Source organism: Arvicola amphibius, chromosome 5 (genome assembly GCF_903992535.2).
Source record: "Arvicola amphibius chromosome 5, mArvAmp1.2, whole genome shotgun sequence".
NCBI lineage: Eukaryota > Metazoa > Chordata > Mammalia > Rodentia > Cricetidae > Arvicola > Arvicola amphibius.
Window position 1 is genome coordinate 134,759,773 of NC_052051.1, and position 20,010 is coordinate 134,779,782.

The 20,010-nt window shown below is 40.9% G+C and overlaps 1 long non-coding RNA gene across 2 annotated transcripts in view; it reads right to left on the reverse strand.

Annotated features, from left to right (window-relative positions):
- The window catches only part of LOC119815076, a 29,150-nt gene extending 12,467 nt beyond the window's left edge, over window positions 1–16,683 (reverse strand). The window contains exons 1-2 of one of the 2 annotated variants that reach the window (XR_005285499.1): window positions 16,456–16,683; window positions 844–906 (exon numbers count right to left, since the gene is read on the reverse strand). This is a non-coding gene — a long non-coding RNA (uncharacterized LOC119815076). Of the gene's footprint in view, window positions 1–839; window positions 907–16,455 lie in introns of both variants that reach the window. The other variant, XR_005285498.1, reaches the window with a different exon arrangement.
- Window positions 16,684–20,010: the final 3,327 nt, after the last annotated feature.

Below are 20,010 nucleotides of genomic sequence, written 5' to 3' on the forward strand. Positions count from 1 at the left end.
AGATAGATAGATAGATAGATAGATAGATGATAGATAGATAGATAGATGATAGATAGATAGATAGATAGATAGATAGATAGATAGATAGATAGATGATAGATAGATAGATAGATAGATAGATAGATGATAGATAGATAGATAGATAGATAGATAGATAGATAGATAGATAGATAGATAGGTGGATAGTTAGATAGATAGATACATAGATATATAGATACATAGAGGTAGGTAGACAGAGATAGATAGATAAAAGATGCATGATTAGAGATGTATAAGTCAGTAACAGGAAGGTACTATTTTTAACCCATCATACCAAAGTTTCAAACTCTTTGCTATTCGTTGTGTCTGAAAGCGTGATTGGGTAGCCATCATGTATTTATTGGTTACATTTATTAATTATCACAGACTCTTCAGAAACCAAGTGTTCCCACCAAAATTTCAGGTACAGTGATCCTCACTTGTAGTTGTTACTAGTCTGTGAAGGCACCAGAAACACTGCTTTGGTGAGTGCTGAACCCTAGCTTCTAGCAAAGGCACAAAACTAAATATTTGCAAGCTTTTGGGCATGACACTTGCATCTGTTGGTTAACACACACATAACCTTTGTAAAACTATGTTTCTATGTCAAGACATGGTGTGTGGTGTATTTAACACAGAGTACTCCTTTGTTAATATTGAACTCAACACCAACAAAAAAAAAACTGCACCCATGCCTGAGCAAGGGTCATCTAACGTAAGTAATTTCTCCATTAGGGTTACCCATCCTCCTGTAGTAAACATACTACGCAGCACTTCAGAATGAGGCTTCAAAGCCATTTTAATGAGCAAAACTTCTTCACCTACAAAACTGATGAAGTTGTGACACTAAATAAACCGTGAGCCGGATGCTTGCTTGCATCATTGGACCTGAAACAAGAAGGGAGAAGGAAGGGTCACCTTGTTTAATCTCAGCTGGGAATAAGCACATCAAGCAATTGAAATGTTTAGCTACTAGATCATATCAACAAATGGCGGTGAGAACTGGACAAACACTAGCTGTGGTGTGGCAGTGTTCTGCAAAACCCTGAATTTTAAAAGTGGATAAATATACAAATATGGAAGTAGAAAAGGTTATATATGTGGTTTTGAGCTCTCAACTATGCCTATTAATTCATATCACACACATATGCTTATATATATTCATAAGCTGCCTTTATGAGATCAATTATAACAACACCACACTATATAACAAAAATGGGAACTATTTAAAAATCAGTTCTCTCCATAAATTATGATAAACTCACACAGGGGAATGGAGAACTGTGAGGTCCCATTTACCATGCCTTAAAGGGGCTTTTTCTATTTTGTTGGTAGAGCTGTGGCAAATGTCTGATAGGACAGCCAAGCTCATGGACACAGTTTAAGAATACGGAGCACTTACATTCTACTGTTCGTTCTAACATGCTGCTTGAGGAAAACTGAATGTATTCACATGGCATCTTTGCCACGCTAGAACTCTGTCCTCTCTTTGCCAAAGAGGAGACCTCAAAACTACACCTCCCCAAGTGCAAAGCGTTTTCCAGAAAGGGAGACATCGGGCCATCCGATCAAGTAGGGGAGAAAAGAGATCAATTTCATGTTTGCCAAAGTCAAGTGAGCAGTGTGTGTCAAAGTGGAGAACAGTGGTCAACTCTGGCATGGGCTGCTATGGAGACAACTATGATACGGATGGAAAATGAACCACTGGGGTCAGCAATGTGGGAGTTACTGCCAGCCTTATACACATCGGAGCAATGGGAACATGAAAACATGGAGTTGAGTGGGTTTGGAGTGGATGAAAAGAGAATCAAAGCAATGAAAACAGAGAACCTTTTCAATTTGCAAAGAGAACCAGAAGGAGATGGAAATAGCACAAATTAAAGGTTCAAGAGGAAGGGTTTTGTTCAAATAGGAGGAGTTGCATTTATAAACTGACCAGAGTAATCCATGAATTGCATTTACAAACTGACCACAGTAATCCATTAAAATAAAAATCATGGAGGACTTTAAGACAAATAAATAAATTCAGACAAAATCTGTAAGTAACTACAAGCTTTATGACAATTTAGTGCAAAGGGTTTGTTTATTCACTTATTAGCAATCCTTTCAAAAGACAAATCTGAGGGATATAGGATCAATGCCCAGGATCTCAGGAGTTATGAAGACTTTTCGTTGACAGTCCTGCAGAATTAGCAGAGGAGTCTAGAAATACATTTGATGAAGTATGGCAATCATACAAACAGAGATTTGAAAGGTGTGTGTGATGGTCTTGTCAGGTTGAAAGGGTTTAGACTCACCCAGGAGACGTATCTCTGGGCATATCTGTGAAGCCTCCAGAGAGGCTTAACTGGAGTGGGAAGACTCACCGTGAATATCAATAGAGTATGCAATAGGTTGGGGTTCCAGACTAAACAACACAAGAGAAAGCTAATGAAGGACCACCATTCATCTTTCTCTGGTTCTGTGCAGTGAACACAATGTGACCAGGGGCCCCATGCTCCTGCAGCTGTGCTTTCCCTGCCACGGTGGACAGCATCCTTAGGTTCTTCCTTAAGTTGCTTTTGTCTGGTATTTTGTTACAGCGACGAGAAAAGTCACTAATGCAGTATTTTTAGGCATTCTTAAATTACAAGAAAGACACACACAGCAATTTATCTCACACAGTAAAATGCACTGTAACTACAAAGGGAGACGATGACGCAGACAGCAAGCACTTTGAAGAGGCACAGCTGGACTCTTGGAGGACTGCAGTCTTTTCCTGTCCTAGAGGGTCCGATGTCTTATCCATATTCACAGCCATCTTATTTAGTGTTTGCGCTCTGATATACCTGTGCTAGCCTAGCTCCCTCTCTATCCTTTGGTGGTCCAGTATCTCACTCCTTCTTCTATCATGTTAAGCAATGTCCATCCATTTCTTCTATGTTTCCTTCTATGGGTTGTTTTTTTATGCACACTCCCTTGATACCCTTTTTCTATCTTACCCCTCTGTGAAACACCTGTGATTCAAACTTTAAAAAGCAAATGCAAATGTGTAATATGTTTATGACCACCTTCAAAAAGCATGAGCCAGCTCACTACAGAGACCATATCAAGTATATTTACCACTGCCTTAGAGCTAAGTAAAAACAAAACACACACACACACACACACACACGACCACATAGTGAGGTCAGAAAGACAAAGAAAGGTAGCCTGTCGGTAAGAGGTTGCATATAAACGGTTTCTTAAGAAAAGAATCTGGTTCTGACAGATTGGGATTTAGGAGATTAGATATTAACAACATCTGGAGACTTGCTATAAGGAAGAGCAAGATAGAGGATACAGCCTGAAGTTTCTTTCACTGTAATGGACTGTGAGAGACACAATTACGAGCAGCTGCTGTGTTAGAGTTCTCAAGAGGAACATAACAAATAAAATCATATGTATTATGAGAGAGGACTTACTAAATTTGCCTATGTAGTATGGATTTATTTAGCAACGGTTGCCTCACACTGGAGAGGCCGAGAACCTGGTAGCTCTTCAGCTCATCAGGCCAGAAGGTCTAGAAGGTTCCTGGAAAGTCATTGGTCTTCAGCTCACATTGAAAAGCCAAACAGGATGAGTTCTGATGCAGAGAACGACGGTGACAGAAGTGACAGCAGCAGCAGCAGCAGCAGGAACAGTAGGACAGACACCCGTACCAGCAAGAAGCAAAAGCAAGGCAAGCAAGCTGCTTTTCTGAAAACCTCTTTCTATCTGGCCACCATTGGAAGGTGCCACCCACTCTGAAAAAGGGTCTTCCCACCACCTGCCCTCCACATCAGTGAATCCTTCCTGAACATAACTTCCCAGATCTACCCAGAGACGTGTCTTGTGGTTGAATCCAGATCTAATCAACACAACAATCAAGATTAACCACCAAAATTACAATTACAGAATAGTTACAAGGTTTTCTCTTAAAAATGGCATTTCATCTCAAAAATGTCTTCAGATAAACAAGACCTGCATAGTGACAATGCCAGTCAGCATGTCGATGTGGATAGAAAAAATGTCACAAGGCTCTATTCCTAAACAGAGAACTACAGTCCACCAATGGCTGATGCGGGAGAACCAGTTTTCTCTGAACATGAGCTCCCTGATAGGCTGCCAATCCCAAGTGGTCAGCCCTAAACACCTGTACATATGAGCAACATTAAGTAGACTTGGTAGCCTGTGTATCTGCACACGTGTGTATGTGTGTGTGTGTATTTGTGTGTATGTATGTGTAAAACAATAGTAATTAAAAGAGTAAGTGGTCATAAATTTGAGAGAGAGTGAAGGGGACATGAAAGGAGTTGGAGTGGGAGAGATAGGAAGGGAAATGATGTAGCTATAGCACTCATGTATGAAATCCTCAAAAATTAAAAAAAATAAATTTAAAAAAGTAGCATTTCTCACAAAGGCTCATTATATTCTAACTAGCAAAAGCAAACTGTAGATGACTATATACTTTATCTTTCTTCTTCTATGTGTTTTTCACAAACAATCTTAATTTAGGAAATTGGAAAGAGAAGCATAAATATTACACTGATTGTGGTTCATACTTCAGCAAGAACACAGCTATGAGGAATGCTTGTCCTAGGAGAGAAGAGGCTGTTCAGTGGTTAAGAATACTTGCTGCACATCCAGAAGACCCAGGTTCAGTTTCCAATATTAGCTCACAGCCACTTGTAACTTCAGTTTCAGGTGATCTGAAGCTCTCCTCTGGTCTCCATGGGAACCAGGCACGAATGTGGTAACACACTCATACACCTAAATACATTTTTTTTTCTGGACAAAAAGGTGCCTGTGCCTCTTTCAAATTTTATGGCACCCAGAATCAGCTCAGGTGAAAAGATTCCATGATTCAGTACCCACAAAGGAAGAAATATAATATTCAAATCTACCCTTAGGAAAAATAATCAGAATACAAAACATCAAAGGCAGAAACAACATCAGAGACTTTCAAAGGAAAACAGAAATATAAATGGAGTGAAGGTAAGAAAAGGGTAAAGGAGGCAGGAGCTCAAAAAGAGAATGATTAAACATCTGTTACTGCAGAAAATATTTAAGATACTAATAGCAGATGGTGGAGAGAGACGTGTGCACAGACCATTGGAAACATATAAACAATCACTAACAGAAGTTGTGTAAGCTCCATTCAACCACTAGATCCAAAACTTCCAGATAGTTTGGAACCACCTACAGAGCACATGATTCAAATGATCCAAAAGTTTCTTTCTCATGCATTAGTACAGGTTGCTACAGTAGCTCTGTCCCAGGACACCCCAGATATTCAGTTATTATAAGATAAGGGCTGATACTCAACCTTTTAGTCTAGGAGCTTCTCATGTTGCAAGAATCAGGTATGGAAAGAAAAAGGATGACAAGAGTATAAACCATCTGCCTTGGAAAGTTCCCCAAGATTATAACCTGAGGTCCATCATCTACTCATGTAGCCATACCAAGATGAAAAGCAGGCTAGGAAATAAAATTTTTATTTTAGGCAACTATTACCAGTGGTTGGGGAATGAGGAGGGGCTTTTCAGGTTTTTGGCCTCTTATATAAGAATGTTCATTGTAGCAAGAAAACTACTCAAAAACTATTCAGAGTAATAGTGAAGATCAGAGAGAAGGATACTATCAGAATTCACAACAAGCCACATGAAAGGAGGTACTCGAAATTCATTTACTGTTTGGGCTTACTCTTACAGTGATCAAGATACAGAGAGGTTTGGTTAATATCTTAGTTAGGGTTTCTATTGCTGCAGTGAAGCATCATGACCAAAACGCAAGTTGGAGAGGAAAGGGTTTATTTGGCTTATACTTCCTTATGACTGTTTATCTTCGAGGAAGTCAGGACTGAATCTCAAACAGGGTAGGAACCTGGAGGCAGGATCTGATGCAGAGGCCATAGAAAAGTGGTCCTTACTGGCTTGCTTCCTCTGGCTTGATCAGCCTGCTTTCTTTTAGACCACAGGACCTCCAGTCCAGCAATGGCATCACCCACAATGGGCTGGACCCACCCCCACTGATCACTAATTAAAAGAATGCCTTGGAGCTGAGTCTTATGGAGGCATTTTCTCATTTGAGTCTCCTTCCTTCTCTCTAGCTTGTGACAGGTTGACATAAAACCAACCAGTACAGTTATGGAGGGCACAATTTGGGTGAATCTCCATTTTGATGAACACGCTTGTATTATCTAAGCCTTGTTCACTACACAGGTCCCTTCCATAATACACCTGACTTAATCACATGCACACCTACTTCTACATAAGGTTGTAGATAGAGGAGCCTTCCTAAAAGTTCACTTGAGGACACGTTTCACCTTTTTGTGCATACACCCAAAACCAGTCTAACCTGAATTGGTTCCTTGTCCCTAGTTCCCAGGTTGTGTTTCAGGGTGTGTTGAATAAGAACAAGGCATTATCAATGGCATCATTAGGAGAGTAACTTATGACCAGTATTTAAAGCATATATATTTAGTTTCATAATGATTTGCTTCTAAAATTAATTTAGGGTCAGTGTGATAACTCAGGGAAGAAAATATTTTACCTTCAACCCTGATGACTTGAATTCAATTCCAAAAAACCCACATGGTAGACAGAGAGAATGGGCTCCTTCAAGTTGCCTTCTGATGTTCATACACATGCATGACATGTATTCTATCTATCAATCTATCTACCCTAAAATAATAAAAAATAAAATAAAACCAATTTTAACATGTTAAAATACCTTAAATTTACTCTCCAAACTTAATTTGAAATTACAAAAAAAAACCCAAAAACAAAAATTATATTAGCATGGAACAGTCTTTCTTCCTAGGAGTGTGTCAACTAGCTTTTATGACAATTTGACACTAGGTGGAGTCACTAGAAAGCAAGAAGCCTCAGTTGAAAAGATGCCTTCATAAGATTTGGCTGTAGGCAAGTCTGTTGGGCATTTTTTAAAATTACTGATGGATGTTGGAGGGTGGCCCCTTTGTGGGTGGCCCCTCCCCCTGAGCTGGTGGTGGTCCTATGCTTCATAAAAAGGCAGACTGAGCAAGCCACCAGAAGCAAGCCAGTAAGCAGCAATCCTCCATGGCTGCTGCACCAGTTCTTGCCTTCAGGTCCCTGCCTGCTTTGAATTCCTACCTCAACAAACTGTGACCACTCTATAAAGTCCCAGTGACAAACCAGAGAATGACAGAGATATATGTAAGCCAAATAAACCATTTCCTCCGCAAATTGCTTTTGGTCATAGTGTTTTATCACAACAGTAGTAACCCTAACTAAGACAAATGGTAATATAAAGGTCTGAATAAATACCCCCGGAAATTGAATTTGAATGCATGGGGTCACAGAATTCCAAAAGCCTTGTAACAGTCCTTCCAAGCTGCGTCTCCTTTAGCTATCTAGGTAATGAGCTGTTTTCTGTCCAAACCAGTGTAGCCACTAATAGCTAAGGGCACATGTGTTAAGAACATACTAATCAACACCTTACAAAAAAAAAAACCACTTACTGTGATGAGAATAGTTGGCATGCCAACATTACCTAATCTTTCTTGTTTTAGATGCATAGTGTGATTTTAAAATGTCAGCAGTTGGCACTTCATAACGTCTTTCATTGTTCTCCATAAAAGCGCTTCATAAATATTTATCCAATAGCATCATTGGGACTTAAAAAAAAAAACCTTCTGCTTTACTTCTTACTTAGAAGAATTGGGGGAGCAGTTTCCAAGAGACAGCAAATAACCAACGTCCATGTTCTCTGTTGCTGGTGTCTGGGATAATAATTCCCATAGTTAAGTACCAACTGGCTTAATTTACTTCTGAAGGCTTCCAGGAGAGAAATAAGTTAGAAATTGGAAGGATTTGACAAAATCTCTTTGATTCTGTGGCTCCTCATTTGTATTGCTATTACACAAACTAAAGACTGTTGGGGTTTTTCTTGGCTTCTATATTTAAACTAGTGTTATTGCTCTTCGATAAGAGGAACTTACGAAGAAAGGCCTTTAGTAGTACAAAGCTAGTCCATGTTTCAAATCCCTCTCATTGCAAGGATTTTAGTGAAATCTCTCTTTTGATGATTTTTTCTTAATAAGTGACTTTCACAAAAGGAAACTTTTCCTTTCAAGGTGAATAGCACTAATATACCACCAAAAGGAAAGTTAGTTTTAGTTTTTGTTCATCCCTTTAAGACAGAATCACACTAGTTAGCAACCCTGTCTCGAGAAACAAAAACAAGAACAAAACAAAACAAAACAAAAAGAACTTCAGGAGCTGGAGGGATGGCTCAGCAGGGAAAGAGTGCTTTTTGGCACTCACAGAGGAACCAGCACCCATAGGGCAGCTTACAACTGTGTGTAACTCCCATTCTAGGAGTTCCCATGGCCTCTTCTGGCCTCCATGAGTATTACATATATCTAGCACATATACATACATGCAGGCAAGACATTATACATTGAAGTCTATGAAAACATGAACAGTTTTTTAATAAAATGAAAAATGTTCAAGTCATAAATATAGAAATAGAAAATGTTTTCAGCAAAACTATATGAGATAATTTCCCTAACCTAAAGGAGGTGCCTATCAAGTAAAAGAAGCATAAAGAACACCAAGTAGACTCGACCAGAAAAGAAATTCACCACAGCATATACAATCAAAACATTAAATATACAAAACAAAAAATAGTAAGAGGTACAAGCAGGAAAGACAAATAATGCATTATGCAGAAAGTGAGAGGCCTTAGAACACTCCTAAATAGGTCCTAAACTGGGACTTTCCTTCGAATTCCTCCCCTCAGAACTCAGGAAACCCCTTGGAAGAGGAGCCAGAAGGGATGGAAGGCACCAAAAAAACAAGACACTCTAAATCAACATTATCCGCCCACGCACGAGCTAACAGAAACTGAGGCCGCATGCAGAGGACCTGCACAGGTCTGCACCAGCTGCTCTGCATAGATATTATGGCTGACAAGTTAGTGTTTTACCAGGATTCCTGCATGTGTGAAAGACTGGATCTCTGTGCCTCCTCTTGCTCTCTTTTCTGTGTTTCTTTTGTCCAGTTCCAATGTGTTAGCTTTAATTTTATCTTACTATATTTTACTTTATTTTAGTATCATTCCTTAAAAGTCTGTCTCTTTTCTGAAGAGAGCCAGAAAGGGAGTAGATTGAGATGGGAAGGGAGGGGAAGAAGAACTTGGAAGTGTGAAGGGAGGAGAAATTGTTATTGATAAATGTTATGTGTGAAAAAAAATGATTTTTAGGAAAAAGAAAAGAAGCAACAGCAAATGCTGACCAGAATGTGGGGAAAGGGAAACCCTTATTTATGGTTGGAGGGAGTGCAAACTTGTACACCCATTATGGAAATCACTGACAAAGTGTCTCAAATGCATAAACAAAACAGTAACTAAAAGATTTACCATGTTTTCAACTACATCAATCATGAAAATATCTCAAAAGGACTTTATCTCCTCCTACAGAGATACTGCTCATTCATGTTCATTCCTGCTCTATTCACCTCAGCCAGAAAATGGAAATAATCTAGATGTCCATCAACTGATTAAAAGGGGTTGAAAACAGGATACATATACACATCCGCTGTAAGAGACAATAAACTTATACTATTTTTCAGGGAAACAGGTGGATCAGGAAAACGTACTGAGTGATATATCCCAGACTCAGAAAGACAAACACCAAATGTTCTTTCTCATATGAAGAACCTAGCATTGAATCTTTAGATTTGAGTCGTTCACTTGAATAACAAAAGAAGCCAGGAAACTGGAAAGGGGTCACTGCAGGGAGGGAAGAAAGACCTTAAGGGAGGGTTTTGTGGTTGATTTTAATGCCAACTGGCCACAAATTAGATCAGTTGATACAGACCCTCACCTGAAGAAGGGTCCCGATTACACTGGTTGATGGTAGAAAACCCATCCAGATGCCAGGGGTACAGCAGGGGTACAATCCCTTGCCTTGTGCTGGCTTGGCCTTCCCTCTTACTGAGGGTTAACTTACCCTGTCTCTGCTGCTGATTCCTTCACTTATACCAAAACAAACATTTTCAGGAATTCTTCCTGGAATTGTTCAGTGACTCTCCAGGAAGCTTCCAGGTTTTCTGTGCCAGTTGGGACTTCTGAGGTACCAGCCTTGTGGCCTGAGCAACTACAGGGTTGTTGACCTGCCTAGTAAGAGACAGCCATTGTAGGACTACCCTAACTGCTGAGGCATGTTCCCTCAAGGATGGAGCAACTAGCAAGTGCTTAGGATCTCAGCCTCTCAGCTGGGATTCAACTATTGATACTATTTCAACGTAAGCTGTCATACTATATTATTTTATATATTATAATTATATTTGCTCCATTGATGCTCTTTCTCTAGGGAACTCTATTACTGGAGGGGTTAGTAGAACACATGGTATGAAGATGGAAAGGTGAATAATGGGGAGGAAGTGGTGGACAGGGCAGAGGATGAGGGAGTGGGGGAAGGAATCACTAACTGAGGATGTCTAAAACACTGTACTGAAAACTGCTATTTGAAGTGTACTTATGGAGTTTAACTGAAGTTACCGTGTGCAGGAGTGAGCAATTAATGCTCATTCAAGAAGATCTAGCTTATCAAACAAAGTTCTGTGCCAGGTGTATGAACTCTACCCTCGAGTTGTTGATTGGGAAGGTCCCATAGTCCCCAAAATGATACACCTGGTGGTAAAATTCTATCTATGAAGACACCATACACTGTTTACAGGTCATAGAAAATGGTTGGTACTGAGAAGAAATCTCCCTGCCTTCTGGCTAGCTTTCACAGCATTAGAGGGTGCTGTGAGGGCTCCCAAAGGGGACAGTCATCAACAGTCTTACCTAACTGAACCTCCCAAAGGGACAGTCATCAACAGTCTTATCTGACTGAACCTGTGCGTTTTTTCCCAATGCCCATGGGAAGAACACTTACCTTCCTTTTCTACAGAAATCTTGGCATCTAAACCTTGCCTACTGCCCCATGACCTCAAGACCCAAGGCCCATCTATGCCCTGACATTTCCAGCTTATTTTTGCCTACCTTATCAGCTAGCTTTAAAGAGCCTAGTCACTGCCATCCTCCTTTATCCCAGGGTTCAGAGTCACAACTATATTATTCGCATTCCTGTGGGTCTGAAATGCTGTCTTTTGTACAACTGTAACTCATATTGGAATAGTGTCCTGTTCTACCAAGCATGAGACTCTGGAGTATCCCTTTTCTGCTAGAGCTGTGCCACCTCTGTGCTCTGTTACCTAGGGGCACAGACACTGCCACATCCCTTCTACTGAACTATATCTCAGTCACAAATGTGTGTGTGTGTGTGTGTGTGTGTGAAAGAGAGAGAGAGATCTGTACTCTGCTGAGCTTTAAGAGTGAATATGATTCTAAGTCCTAGATTCCACAGATCCTGAGCTCAGGACCCTCACTTCCCAGAAGCTCCAAACATACCTGCTCTAGCTGGCTTGCTGCTATGGCTTCCAGTGAACCATATACCTGGACCCTTCCCAAATAGCCCTGTCTTGAAGTGAGTCTTCAAAAGTTCATTTTCATTGCACTTAAAATCAATATTTACCCCCACTCCCAGAAAAAATTATGTAAGAATTTCTTTTCCTCTTGTTCTGAAATGTATTATCCATGTTCTTTATTAAAAGCAAGCTCAAACAAACCAACAATCACAAATGAAGAACAAAGCTTTCCTAGTTGTGCTGGGATTTACATTACTAGGTGAATGATTGAAAATGGGAGGAACAGAATGTGGTGGATATACGGGGAACTGGAATAATCTACTCAATATGATGGTGTCTTTGGCCAGGGAGGTTTGGACATGACCATAATTATGTCTGGGAATAAGGAATCGCCAGAGTGTTGTGATTAAAGGCATGAACTACATTGCCTCACTTGGAAGAGGAACTCCGTTGAAGAATTGCCTCCATCAGATTGGCCTGTTCAAATGTCCATGGGGCATTTTCTTGATAAATGATGTAGGAGGAGCCAGCCCACTACGGTGAGTACCATCCCTAGGAATGTGGTCCTGAGTTGTGTGAGAAAGTGGGGTGAGCCAGCCATGGAGAACAAGTCAGTAAGCAGTGTTCCTTCCCAGTCTACTTCAGTTCCTGCCTTGGCTTCTCTTGATGGTGGACTGTGACCAGGCAGCCAATTAAATCCCTTCCTCTCTCAAGTCGATTTGGTTAGTTCTTTTTCTTTTTTTTTTCTTTATTTATTTTTTCCATTCAAAAATTTACACTTCCTCTCCTCCTCCCATTCCGCTCCCGCTTCCCCACTCACCCTCCTACCTCCCTCTTCCTCCTTAAGAGAGGGCAGGGAACCCTGCCCTGTGGGAAGTCCAAGGCCCTCCCCCCTACATCCAGGCCTAGGAAGCTTTTTGGGGGGGACTAGGGTCCCCAAAAAGCCAGTACATGCAGTAGAAACAAGTCCCAGTGCCTTTATCATTGGTTTCTCAGTCTGTCCCAATTGTCAGCCACATTCAGGGGGTCCATGATCCCATGCTCATGCAGTCCCAGTCCAGCTGGCTTTGGTGAGCTCCCATTAGATCAGGTACACTGTCTCAGTGGGTGGACCAACCCCTCGTGGTCCTGACTTCCTTGCTCATATTCTCCCTCCTTCTGCTCTTCAACTGAAACTTGGGAGCTCAGTCCAGTGCTCTGATGTGGGACTCTGTCTCTATCTCCATCTGTCGCCTGACAAAGGTTCAATGGTGATATTCAAGATATTCATCAGTGTGACTATGGGACAAGGCCATTTCAGGCACCTTCCCCTCTACTGCCCAAGAACCTAGCTGTGGACATCCCATGGACACCTGGGAACGCCTTTAGAGCCAAGTCTCTTGCCAACCCTAAAATGGTATAGTGAAGAAGCAATCCTTTAAATCAATAACTATAAGAGGCCAGACTTTTGGTAACAGAGAAGACAGAAAAATTCCAGACTGTAGAGGGCCCATAGGTTGAATTACCTTGTTGACAGCCCTTAGATCTGTCACCATTCTCCATTTACCAGATTTCTTTTTTACAACAAACACAGGAGAATTCAAAGAACTAGTTGACTAGTTCTCATAGAATTAGTTCTGGTTATTTTTTGTCAGCAAGATACAAGGTATAGTCTTTCTAGAGGTGAAAACCTCAGTTGAGGAGTTGACCCCATCAGATTAACCTGGGGGACACCTTTGGGGTATTTTCTATATTGAGAATTTATGTGGGAGGTCCCAGCTCACTGTGTTGTGGATGGCAGTGTGTAATTTAAGCAAGCATGCTCGAACTATCGGGACAAGCTAGCAAGCAGCATTCTCCCATAGTTTCTACCTCTATTACTGTAGAGTTTTCTGCCCTGAGTTTCCCCAGTGACGGACTGAGAGCAGATGTCTAAGCTATTGGTAGTGGTGTTTATAAAAACAATAGAAAGGAAAATAGAACAAATTTTCAGCGGCTCTCACTTAAAACTTTAATTACAGAAAAATTAAAATTTAAGGAAAATAATATTGAAATCCACATGATTCTTTTGGTCAGCATCAGCAACTATGAAAACATGAACCTGACAAGAGTACTCTGTATCAAATCCAAAATCTCTTTTCCCTCTCTACACACTTCCTTCACTGTGTGCTTTCAAATGCTGGGAACATAACGTGCATCTAGTTTCTCAAGCTGAAAAACAAGTAATAATGAATGATAACTGACATCAATGTTTAATCAATTCCAAATCTCTAGTGATCAACAAATCTATTATGTGTGTTATTTTTATCTATTTATTTACCGTTTTTTTTTTAACTTGCTTGCTTGTTTGATTTTGGTGTTCAAGACAGAGTTGCTCTGTGTAACAATCCTAGCCAGACTGGAATTCTATTTGTAGACTAGACCGGCATTGATCTCACAGAGCCTGCCCAGCGTCTGCCTCCTAAGTGCTGATATTAAAGGTGTGTGCCACCACCACCATATCTGTTTTATTTTTGTTTTCAAAAGATGTCAGGAAGTCCAGCTATTGTATTTGGTTGAAATAATTCTCAATTTGCTTATATTTACTTTCCTCCTGTCTTTTTTCAGAACCTGGTATAAGCTTACAATAATATAACAGTTTTTACGCTTAAAGTCCATGTTAAAATCCATTTATTCAGTACAAATTCTCAGTTACCCAGGTCATCTTTTAGAGTCACTGTCTTCTTTTAAATCTTTTATTTTATGAAAGAAATCTAATTGTGCACTGAAGACACATGATTAAGGCCTTGGGTTCAATCCCCAGCACCTCATCAAATGCAGATGCTTGTGGATCCCTCTAAGTCACTTACTCTTGAAGTAGAGGTAAGAGGGGCAGTTCTTCCAGGTCATCCTTGGCACAGAGTGAGTTAGAGAGTGGTCTGGCTACTTGAGACCCCGTTTCAAGAAAAACAACAACAAAAAGAATATCAAGTTCAGCAAGAAGGCTCAGCAGGTAAATACAATTGCTGGCAGGCTTAAGGACCTGAGTTTGATTTGGGGGTATTTAATTAGCTCAGATCTCATATTTCTGCTCTTTGTTCTCCACAAGCCTGCCTGCAAGACCTCCCATGGCAGCACAATGAACCTCACCATCGACAGCCAATCCCACTGTCACCCGGGAGCCTCCTCTGTCTGTCTCACCCATCTCAGATCAGTTCTCAGACTTAATCTCTATTTCCAAATCCAATCACAACTGATCGTTATCCCTACATTATCTTCTTCATGACCTCCTCAATTCCAGCTTTGATTATGTCATGGACATCACTCTATTTCTTGTTATTGTTCTTGCAACAGTATGGATAATCAAACAGCCACAGTCGTCCTATTGACATGGAAGTCATATCATGCCACATCAATTCTGAGCGGCAAGATAAGAATCCTCATTTCCCGCAGGAAAGTTCACTACGTGTACAGTGCACACAATAAATACAACATGTCCTTGAATATAATTATTTTACTTCTGGAGCTGCTGGTGAGTTCCAGACACCCTGGTATCTTGGGCTGTCTTCTCATCTCAGGACTTCGTACTTAGTGACTTATTAGTGTACTTAGAGCTTTCCCCAGTAGCCACGTGGCTATTAATTTCATCACCTTTCTCTAGGTTCTTCTTCAGGTAGGCAGGCTTTAGCTTTTATATCCCCATTGGGTTGTAAAATTGCACCCACTTCTCTCATCCACGACTTGCTCACTATGTTTCTGTATCTCCGCAATACTTGCTGCCACATGATATGTATCTGTCTGGGTTCATTTTCTGTCAGCCTCCCCCAGTGTAATGAACCTCAGGTAGCTGAATGTGCGTTTTTGCTTTGCTCACTTCTTCACCATCAACACACAGTATATGGTGGTTTGTCATCAGGGAGTGAACGGGGAACATAAGGAAAGTACCTGGACTTTATTGTGTCTACTCTGCAGATATACCTGGTGTGTATGAAATTGAAGTCCTACTAAATAGAGCATTAATGTTAAGAGTTAGGCAAGACTACAAAACAGTCAAATACAAAACAGAAGTATCCTAGAATCATACTGTGTATGAGCATAAGCACAGACAGACTTGCGGCACAAGCAGCATCTGTGAAATCTACCAGACAAATGGGGACAGCTGTGCAGGAAACCAGAGCTGCAGAACTTTGTTCAAACTGAATGAAGACAAAGGTCAGTAGGGATGGGTAGAGAGAATGTCCAAACAGAGAAGCTAAACCTGATTAAATAAACACCATAGGTTGATTTACTGTTGAAGGGGACAGTCACCCATAGGGCGCAGACAGAATGTCCCTGTGGCGCAAATACTGTTCTCATCGTTTCAGTTTTCCCCCTCATTCTGTCCGCTCTAGCTCCCGGATCTGTGACACAGACTCCAGTGTGACAGTTGTCTGCAAGGTCTTTCCACTGAATATGAACACAGGGAATGAAAAGGTTGTGACACAGCAGGCATAAGAAAAGGAAGTCTGCCTAAATGTCAGCTGTCACCACATCCTGACACAGCTCATAGTCCTAATAGATGGAGAGAAGGTCCTTAGCACCGCTGCTTTACAATAAAGAAAACCACAGTGACGAAGATTCTTCAGGCACAGTTTTCCACAGCCAGCAACAAAAGCAGCAGCAGCATCCAGACAGACTTCTCTACACACCAAAGGCCTCAGGGTGTAAGGAAATAAATGGTTGGCCATGAACTAGGAAGCAATATGAGAGTGATAGAGAACATGCTCATGCACACTGCAGAGATATTCCATCACCTGAAACATCCAACTACAGCCCTGCTACGAAGATGACAATTGTCTTTACAATTTGGTAAAGACAAATGGATACCTTTACCAAAAACTACATCCAGATCATTTCCTTTAGGTTTACCCCAGCTTGAAGGATTGGCAAAGATGCAATCCTGTCCACCTCCCACCAAAGCACCCCAGCTTCTAAGCTGAGTATCCCCATTATAAAGGCATGCTTCTAAATGTCTTGTTACCTGTCATCTCTTTAGAGAAGAGAGGTGGTGAGGGTTAGAAGTTAGATCTGAATGCCCCTGTCCACTTTTCAGAAAATCCTGAGTGCAGTGTATGCTCTCACTGTAGGTCAGCTACAGGAGCCACTGCCCACTGTGCTCCAGGTTCTTCACTTGAATCCATCCCTGCCTCATCTGTGGAAAGCAGCAGGGCTATAAATTCAATAGGACTTACACACTCTTCTGTTTCTGGCCCTCCACTCTCAGTGTGTGTTGACCAATCGATGAGAAGCATGGATCTAGTTGGTTTCCAGAATCACCTGCATTTCCAAGAATAGGAAAGTGAAATAAAACAAACAGTGGTTTTTCATTGTATTAACACTTCCTTTCTTGGCAGAAAAAGCTGGGCAGACCAAAAACAGCAATGGAATGGGGCTTGGACAAAGCCAGGGAATATGAAAAAGCAGCTTACTGACTATTCTGGACAACAACACTTGAAATAAATATCCTGGCCCATGACTCCACATATGCAACCTGAACTAACGTCACACAACACATGGTCTGAGGTCCTGTGCAGATGCCAATTTTAGTTTCACCCAAGACAAAGCACATTTGACCTTTTCTGACTATAGATTCATTTTCCTTAATTCTTGTCATAATCAACTCCCCATTTAATGCAGAGATTTGGTCCAGTGTGAGCTTGACAGGTCTTACACGTATACTACACAACCACTGCCAGTTTATATGTGGAGCTGTCCAGCAGTATCCAGAAGATGCTGTTTCCTTGAAGTCGTCCACCAACTCAGTCTCTTCCAGTCTTTTCACCTTTCTTCCACAGCATTCTACTTGAAAGTAGAAATATGTGTATTCTATTTAGTTCTGGGCATTTATCAATATTTTATTCTGTGCATTTTGGCCATCTGTATTGATTATAATCTGCTGCAAATAAGAGCTTTCATGAGAAGGCTTAAGCAATGCCTTAATCTATGAGTATCATGGAAAATCATTAGGAGCTGGTTTAATGTTGCGTCTTTTAGCAGAAGAACAGTAGTGGCTCTCACCAGGGTGTATGACCAGCATAACCTTAAGTTGTTGTCCAGATATGGTTCCAAGTATGGGTACCATCCTGTGGAGTAATATTATATCCAATCAGGAAGGAGTTGGTTACAACCTTGATATTATTGTAACTCTTCCACTGGTGGTTATGGCTTATATGGACAGGCAGTATTGTACCTCACAGAAGTCATACCCAGATATGATTAATGTTTCATTTTCTCCTCTGCCTCTATGGCCAAAGAACTATGAAAGATAGCCAGTAGGATCATCTAGGTCCATATCAGTTTGGTGTCTCCATGTTCTATAACTCAGGAACATGGTGTTTTCACTACATCAGATTCTGGAAGGTAACTAAGAGCACTCACCATAGCCTGTAAGTATCAGGGTTATCCTTGGCCAACAAGTCCAAAAAAGCTAAATAATTCTTGGGTCTGGGCTTCTCATTTGTTACCCTGTGGAATCTAGCAGCAATACTGTTGCTCCCGTAGAGAGCAACTTCATCTTCTTATGTGTGTATACAAACATTTAGGAAGGTTCTACTTTAGTAGGATACATACAGCATTATGAAAATCTTATTCTGGTATTTATTCCACCACTTCCCTCCCCTGCCAATAGGCCTAGGAGCCCTGTCTGCTCACAGTTCTTAGAGAAAATGAAAGCTGTCTGACAGTGGAAGGAATGCAGGTCCCTCAATGAACTCTCAGCCAAAATAACCAGGAAAACTGCATTTCCAGTCATTGCCAGGAATGGGAAACTGAAACTGCTTCTCTATGCTGCTTGCAAGTCATACACAGTGCACACACGGAATGTGGGGAGACAGGGAAGCCAGAGAGGGGAGTTTGGGTGAGCCTCCCTGTTCCACTTAGATCCCTCACTGTCTCTCCCATCTTTCCCTTTCACACCCACGCACCCATCCTTCCTCCTCACCACAGTACATGCAACACCATGTTTTGTATTTTGCAAACGTTCTTATGCAGTCAGGCTGGCCTTGCAATGCAGTGGAACAATTGATGAGCTGTGCATGAGTGAGGACCTCACATAGGTTTACCACACCCACTAAAGCAAGTGTGGTGAAGCGGGATCACTGTGCAGTCTTCTACCCATCAATGGTTACTAGGATCAATGAAAGACTCCCGACTTAAAAACTTAGGTGCAAAGTGATAAAGGAAGACACCGTACATGACTGCTTCCCCACAGCCTCCACATGTACATGTATTGTTGAGGGCACACATATTCATACACATACACACATACACACACAAACACACATATGAGTATACAGCACAAACACAAAAGTCAAATTTGAATTCTAAGAGTGCTAAAATAGTTTTTTTGTAAAATATATTAAAAATTAAAAAGCTATTTCTAGCTAAGACATGAACAGAAAATGATTCCCATCTTCTGAGTCTGTTTTAAGCCTTACCCAACTGATGGAAAAAAACGATGCATATACTCTTTACACTAATCTCATTTTGTTGTTTGCTGCAGGTGTCAGTTATTTGAAATGCTTCTTATTTGCAGGATGAATTAACTGTTGTATGTCTATCAGTAACAGCTGGAAACAGAACCAGTGACAACCTCTGTAATCCTGTAGTGCACTCAAAAGAGACCTAATTGCCTTACTTAGGGTTAGCAGTTTCAGAATGACATGCTTGCTTAGTTTCTTCATTAGAATTTTTGAGGAATTTAAATGTCATCAGTTGATTATAAAAGGGTATCTGACCTCAGGACACACAATAACTTCATTAGCTGTTTGATACTGCAACTCTAAACATTCATTCATTAGTGGATTCTAGTCATAAACATAGGACATTGAACCTATAGTTTGTGATTCTAGAAAAGCTAAATAATAAGGTGAACACAAAGAAAAACATATATAGATCCTCCTGGAAATTGGAAGCAGACAAGATCACCCGGCAAAAGTTGGGAGCATGGGAGTGGAGGTGGGGTGGGGGGAAGAGGTGAGGGGGAGAGAAAATGAAGAAGAGAGGGGTTAGGGAGAGCTTGGGGGAGTGGGATGGTTGAGATGGAGGAAGGAGGCAATCGTACAGAAAGCAATCTACTGATTCAATGCAATGCCCATCAAAATCCCAGCAAAGTTCTACAAAGACCTCAAAAGAACTGTACTCAACTTCATATGGAAAAGTAATAAACCCAGGATAGCCAAAACAATTCTGTACAATAAAGGAACTTCTGGAGACATCACAATTTCTGACTTCAAACTCTACTATGGAGCTACAGTACTGAAAACAGCCTGGTATTGGCATAAGAACAGACAGGTGGACCAATGGAACCGAATAGATGACCTGGATATCAATTCACATATCTTCAAACACCTGATCTTTGATAAAGAAGCAAAAAATATCAAATGGAAAAAAGAAAGCATATTTAACAAGTGGTGCTGGCATAACTGGATACCAACATGTAGAAGAATGAAAATAGACCCATATCTATCACCATGCAAAACTCAAGTCCAAATGGATCAAAGACCTTAACAGAAAGCCAGCCACACTGAACCTTATA